The sequence below is a fragment of the Schistocerca nitens genome, chromosome 10 (genome assembly GCF_023898315.1).
Source record: "Schistocerca nitens isolate TAMUIC-IGC-003100 chromosome 10, iqSchNite1.1, whole genome shotgun sequence".
Lineage (NCBI taxonomy): Eukaryota > Metazoa > Arthropoda > Insecta > Orthoptera > Acrididae > Schistocerca > Schistocerca nitens.
Genome location: NC_064623.1, coordinates 121,936,357 through 121,943,308, shown reverse-complemented (window position 1 = coordinate 121,943,308; position 6,952 = coordinate 121,936,357). Strand labels below are relative to the sequence as shown.

Genomic DNA, 6,952 nt, shown 5'->3' with positions numbered 1-6,952 from the left:
ACCTTACACCCTCTTTAATGCGGTCACTTCGGTTTTGACCTTCCGTTCTTCCTGTTCCCTCTTGGTTCTTGTACATGTTATATATTAGCCGTGTTTCTATATATCTTAATCCCATTCTCCTCAGAATTCGGTACATGTTGCACCATCTTATATTGTCCCAGACTTTTTCCGGGTCGACAAATCGTATGAACTTTTGTAGACTCTTATAAACGTCAGAAAAACCTATCTGGTGTTCTTTCTTTTCCAAAGTTAAACTAGTCGTCATGTAACAACCTTTCAACTTATTTTCTGTAAAATAATAGGAAATAGAATTTACATATTGAATTATGTACACAATAATACATAATTAATTAGATTACGGAGCAAGTTTTAAACAGAAGTGGCCATCGCAATCTCCGCTCTGTGGGAAATGAAGATTACAGTCAACTACGAAAAAGTATAATGGTCGTTGCTCTCAAATCGTAAACTTAAGATTAAAAATATTGGTAATACAGACAAGACTGTTAGAGAAAGCTTTCTCAAGGAGGAAACAGTTACCGGTGTAGATAAGTTAGATGTGTACCAGCGCACACCTTCTGTTGCTATCCGCGAGTAGCAACTGCTCCTTTCTCTGTAGCTGGCGCACGCATAACAATACGAATCAAACCACTATTAGACAATACAGAGCACTGTCGCAGATAAAAGAGGTGATGAGGGAAAGAAGAGTGCCTTTGGCCCTTCCGAAAATGTAGCCTCAATTTTTCTTTTTCTTTTGTTTTGGAGATTTATGAAGGTATAAGCTGTTTGCCACACCGTGACTCAATTCCCAGACACTGCCATCCCTTCCCCGAGTAATTCTCTTACTTACCGACTGAACCGTCCGGGCAAAACTGACGAGAAATATTGACAGCTTCAGTTCTGTCGGTACGAGTTTCGTACTTTCGAAACTTCACAGAATGTTTCGGGCATTAATTGATGGTCTAGCAGCCCCGGAAGAAAGTATAGCCGGAGGAGAATTTGTGCAGCCGCAGCCTGGAGATTTTGCCTGAAAAACGCATCCAGCGGAGTGTGCGCTTTATTGGAACTTTAGATGAGTGCAAGCCTGGACCTCGAGGACAGGACGTTATGCTTTGCGGTAATTTGCTCTTACAGTCTATGCTGACCACTATGTTTGCTTGCAGTCTGACACTAAAAACCTAACTATCGCGGCACACTGTTCAATATGCAGGGCGATCCGGCTGAGCAGTTCACCTCAAATCGTTTAGGACTGTACCGTAATAGAGTTTCCATCCGGATGAACTGAGAGAATAAGTAACTTGTTATTTACAGGGATGTCGATATGATCTTTCGTTTTTGAAACTGAACATACATGATGTCCCAGAAACGTTGTGACACCCTTCGAGGAGTTGTAAAGGGTGTTTCGGTGGCAAGACGAGGATAGGAACCCGTGTCCAGTACGTCGGCCATTAGGCTAATCGTTTGGACTACTGGGCAACGGCCTTGCCGCAGTGGCTACACCGGTTCCCGTGAGATCACCGAAGTTAAGCGCTGTCGGCCGTGGTCGGCACTTGGATGGGTGACCATTCAGGCCGCCAGGCGCTGTTGCCATTTTTCTGGGTGCACTCAGCCTCGTGATGCCAATTGAGGAGCTACTCGACCGAATAGTAGCGGCTTTGGTCAAGAATACCATCATAACGATCGGGAGAGCGGTGTGCTGACCCCACGCCCCTCCTATCGGCATCCTCACTGAGGATGACACGGCGGTCGGATGGTCCCGGTAGGCCACTCGTGGCCTGAAGACTACTGGACTACTGAGAGCCTTCTGGGAAATCTGGTATGCTGATATAAGTATCATACACAGATTCAAAAAATGACAGGGTTGATTCCGAATGTACTAATAACACATTGTTGGACACTTGGACGATAAAGTCGAATAATGACGAAACTAAAAGCCAGGGGTACAAAAATTCAGTGGTGCGGCAATATAGGCGCACCATAATACAGGGTGATTCAAAAGAATACCACAACTTTAAAAATGTGTATTTAATGAAAGAAACATAATATAACCTTCTGTTATACATCATTACAAAGAGTATTTAAAAAGGTTTTTTTTCACTCAAAAACAAGTTCAGAGATGTTCAATATGGCCCCCTCCAGACACACGAGCAATATCAACCCGATACTCCAACTCGTTCCACACTCTCTGTAGCATATCAGGCGCAACAGTTTGGATAGCTGCTGTTATTTCTCGTTTCAAATCATCAATGGTGGCTGGGAGAGGTGGCCGAAACACCATATCCTTAACATACCCCCATAAGAAAAAATCGCAGGGGGTAAGATCAGGGCTTCTTGGAGGCCAGTGATGAAGTGCTCTGTCACGTCCAGAACTTTTCCCTTTGCACAAACACCCATACTCTGTAAACTGTTTATACCAGCGTTTAATACACCAAATATCAGGAGGTTTAACACCATACTTCGTTCGAAATGCACGCTGAACAACTGTCGTCGATTCACTTCTACCGTACTCAATAACACAAAAAGCTTTCTGTTGAGCGGTCGCCATCTTAGCATCAACTGACGCTAACACCTAGTCAACAGCGCTTCAAGCGAACAAATGTACAACTAAATGAAACTTTATGGCTCCCTTAATTCGCCGACAGATAGTGCTTAGCTCTGCCTTTTGTCGTTGCAGAGTTTTAAATTCCTAAAGTTGTGATATTCTTTTTGAATCACGCTGTATACTCTCATCAGCCTCAACATTATATCGACTTACCCGCTATCGACATAAACCCTACCAGGGGACAGCAGCGTCACTTGGAGAGAAATCATTAGACACACTCACGGAGCATGTAGTATCAAGTGTAGAGTAAGGAAGGCGTCCGATCTATCAGAGTTTGTGGAGGACAGAGTATGATGGCCCGGAGGGTCGGCACGAACATGTCGGAAACTGCACGACTTGTCGGATAATCCAGGAGCGCTATGAGGAGTGTCTTGAACACGTCGGCCAACCAAGGCGAAACCACATCCAGACGTCGTGGGATTTGGCGGGCATCCCTCAGTACAGATGTCGGGCGTCACAGGACGGGCGGACTGGTAAAACAGGACAGGCTGCGAACTCAGGCCGAACTACACTCCTGGAAATGGAAAAAAGAACGCATTGACACCGGTGTGTCAGACCCACCATACTTGCTCCGGACACTGCGAGAGGGCTGTACAAGCAATGATCACACGCACGGCACAGCGGACACACCAGGAACCGCGGTGTTGGCCGTCGAATGGCGCTAGCTGCGCAGCATTTGTGCACCGCCGCCGTCAGTGTCAGCCAGTTTGCCGTGGCATACGGAGCTCCATCGCAGTCTTTAACACTAGTAGCATGCCGCGACAGCGTGGACGTGAACCGTATGTGCAGTTGACGGACTTTGAGCGAGGGCGTATAGTGGGCATGCGGGAGGCCGGGTGGACGTACCGCCGAATTGCTCAACACGTGGGGCGTGAGGTCTCCACAGTACATCGATGTTGTCGCCAGTGGTCGGCGGAAGGTGCACGTGCCCGTCGACCTGGGACCGGACCGCAGCGACGCACGGATGCACGCCAAGACCGTAGGATCCTACGCAGTGCCGTAGGGGACCGCACCGCCACTTCCCAGCAAATTAGGGACACTGTTGCTCCTGGGGTATCGGCGAGGACCATTCGCAACCGTCTCCATGAAGCTGGGCTACGGTCCCGCACACCGTTAGGCCGTCTTCCGCTCACGCCCCAACATCGTGCAGCCCGCCTCCAGTGGTGTCGCGACAGGCGTGAATGGAGGGACGAATGGAGACGTGTCGTTTTCAGCGATGAGAGTCGCTTCTGCCTTGGTGCCAATGATGGTCGTATGCGTGTTTGGCGCCGTGCAGGTGAGCGCCACAATCAGGACTGCATACGACCGAGGCACACAGGGCCAACACCCGGCATCATGGTGTGGGGAGCGATCTCCTACACTGGCCGTACACCACTGGTGATCGTCGAGGGGACACTGAATAGTGCACGGTACATCCAAACCGTCATCGAACCCATCGTTCTACCATTCCTAGACCGGCAAGGGAACTTGCTGTTCCAACAGGACAATGCACGTCCGCATGTATCCCGTGCCACCCAACGTGCTCTAGAAGGTGTAAGTCAACTACCCTGGCCAGCAAGATCTCCGGATCTGTCCCCCATTGAGAATATTTGGGACTGGATGAAGCGTCGTCTCACGCGGTCTGCACGTCCAGCACGAACGCTGGTCCAACTGAGGCGCCAGGTTGAAATGGCATGGCATGTGGAACACAGGACTACATCCAGCATCTCTACGATCGTCTCCATGGGAGAATAGCAGCCTGCATTGCTGCGAAAGGTGGATATACACTGTACTAGTGCCGACATTGTGCATGCTCTGTTGCCTGTGTCTATGTGCCTGTGGTTCTGTCAGTGTGATCATGTGATGTATCTGACCCCAGGAATGTGTCAATAAAGTTTCCCCTTCCTGGGACAATGAATTCACGGTGTTCTTATTTCAATTTCCAGGAATGTAACATCAGACCTTATTGGTCGGCATACATGTGTCTACACAGACAGTGCATTAAACGCCCCTAAAGATGGACCTCCGCAGCCGACGATCCATGCAAGTGCCAATGTTAACACAGCGACATCGGAATTTACGACTGAAATGGGCATTTGACCATCAGCACTGGTCGTTGGTGCAGTGGCAGAACGTTGCACAGTCTGATGAATCCCAGCAGTTCGTTCATCACGCGAATGGGATGGCGCGAATTCGTAGTCTTCCAGGGGAAGAGTTCCTTGACACCTGTACTGCGGGATGTAGACAAGCTGGCGGCGGCTCCATTATGCTCTGGGGAACAGTCACATGGTCATCCACGGGTCCAATGGAGCTCGTGCAAACCACTACAACGGCCAAGGAGTACCGTACACTGTTTGTAGAACACGTACATCCCTTTGTGACGATCATATTTCCTCACGGCACTGGCATTTTTCAGCAAGATAATGCGCCATGTCACAAGGCCAGGACGTGATGGAGTGGTTCGAGGAATACCGTGGCGAGTTCGAAATGATGTGTTGACTCAATAACTCGCCATATCTGAAACCGGTCGAACACACTTGGGATGTGATTGCATGTAGCGTCAGAGGTCATCACCCCCTCTCCGGAATTTATTGGAACTAGGTGAATTGTGTGTGCAGATGTGGTGTCAACTCTCTTCAGCGACCTACCGAGGCCTCACTGATTCCATACCGTAGCCTCTGTTATCTGTGTCAAAGATAGTCACACTGATCGGTAATGTACCTCAATTTGAAAGTGGTGTTTGTAAGCGACACGTTGCATTTTCGAAAAATAATTAAATAAAATATCATAAACATTAGAGACATGTATACATAAAATGAAAACAGACGGATCCAAAAAATGTATCCCCTGTTTAAAAGTCCATACCTTGCAAACTAATTGACAGAGTTGTCTCATTTTTGGTGAAAGTGTAGCTTAACGTCCAACTTAAAGATATCACTGTAGGTGTTCGAAATGGTCACCATTAACGTATACGCACAAAGGATGCCGCCGAACTGCAGCACGAACTACTGACAGCAACGTGTTCAGTTGGATATTTGCACATAAATGTACTATGGATTCTCGAAGTTCATCCAATATGCGTGGCTTTTGTCATAAACGACGTCGTTTAGTGTTCCCCACAGGTAAAAGTCCAGAGGAGTTAGGTCTGGGGAACGTGGTGGATAATCCACAGCACCTCTACGGCCTATCCATCTCCCTGGTAGATTTTCGTCGAGATACACCCTAACACAATTTTGGTAGTGGGCTGGGGCACCATCTTGTTGCAAGTAAACTCTTCCGTCTCCATGCTAGTCTCGGATGGCAGGTAAAATGGATGTCTGAAGCTTCTGAAGGTACACCTCACTGGTAACTGTGCTGTCATAGAAGAATGGCTCAATCAAGTGCCGGTAAGACAACCCACACCACACATTTACTCCTGGCAAATTCACGGCTTTGTCTACATGGACGTTCGGATTTTCGACTGCCCAGTAGATGCAATTGTGGCGATTTAGTGTACCATTGAGTTTGAACTGTGCCTCATCAGACCACACAATCATCTGTGCAAACTCTTCATCGTTGCGCACCATGTTAGTAAACCACTCGCAGTACTCCATTCAACGATCTGGGCCGTCCTCATTCATTGCGTGTAGCAATCGTGGGATGGAGCACTTCCACTTTGTTGTCTTCAAAATTCGCCGAACACTTGAGCGACTCACTCCAGTTTCTCGGTCACACTGTCTCACAGACTTCTGTGGTGAGCGAGTGAATTGTTATAACGCACGACGGAGGTTAGCTAGACTTGTTACTGTTACAGGACGCCCAGATCGTTGTTTGTGTACATCTTTAACACAGCCTTCGGCTTCAAATTTGTCTCGAATGCGACGAATCGTTAAACTTGTCGGTGGCTCTGTTTGATACTCATTTCGCCATTGCCGTTGAACCTCATTAACGTTTTCGTACTTAAAATACCACTTCAAAACTGACTTCCTTTCATCGAATGTAAGCCTTGCGCCAGCCATGTTTACCCGAGTAACTAGGTGCAACTAAGAACAAAACACTGACTATCTGGCGACTGCCAGCTGACAAAACTAAACAACGCAATACAACGCTTGTGTGGCGATTGCCGGAACTACAAACTATTACACTACCAAAGATGAGACAGCTCCGTCAATTCGTTTGCCACTTATGGACTTTTAAACAGTGGATACATTTTTGGACCCCTCTGTATAACTGTATGACTAATTTTCCCTGTCGCAACTTCTGGGATCGCCAGCTAATAGGTTAAATATTGCAGTACTTCTCGTCGGATAAGGAAGAAGGTTAGTGCTGGATGTATAGGATGTGTAGCTTAGAATTATTCTGTGTTGTTCACGTACTCGTATACCGAATGTTCCT

The 6,952-nt window shown here is 47.6% G+C and overlaps 1 pseudogene; it reads left to right on the top strand.

Moving 5' to 3' along the window:
- The first annotated feature begins 1,469 nt into the window (after nt 1-1,469).
- On the top strand, nt 1,470-1,587 carry LOC126211029 (5S ribosomal RNA; annotated as a pseudogene).
- Nucleotides 1,588-6,952: the final 5,365 nt, after the last annotated feature.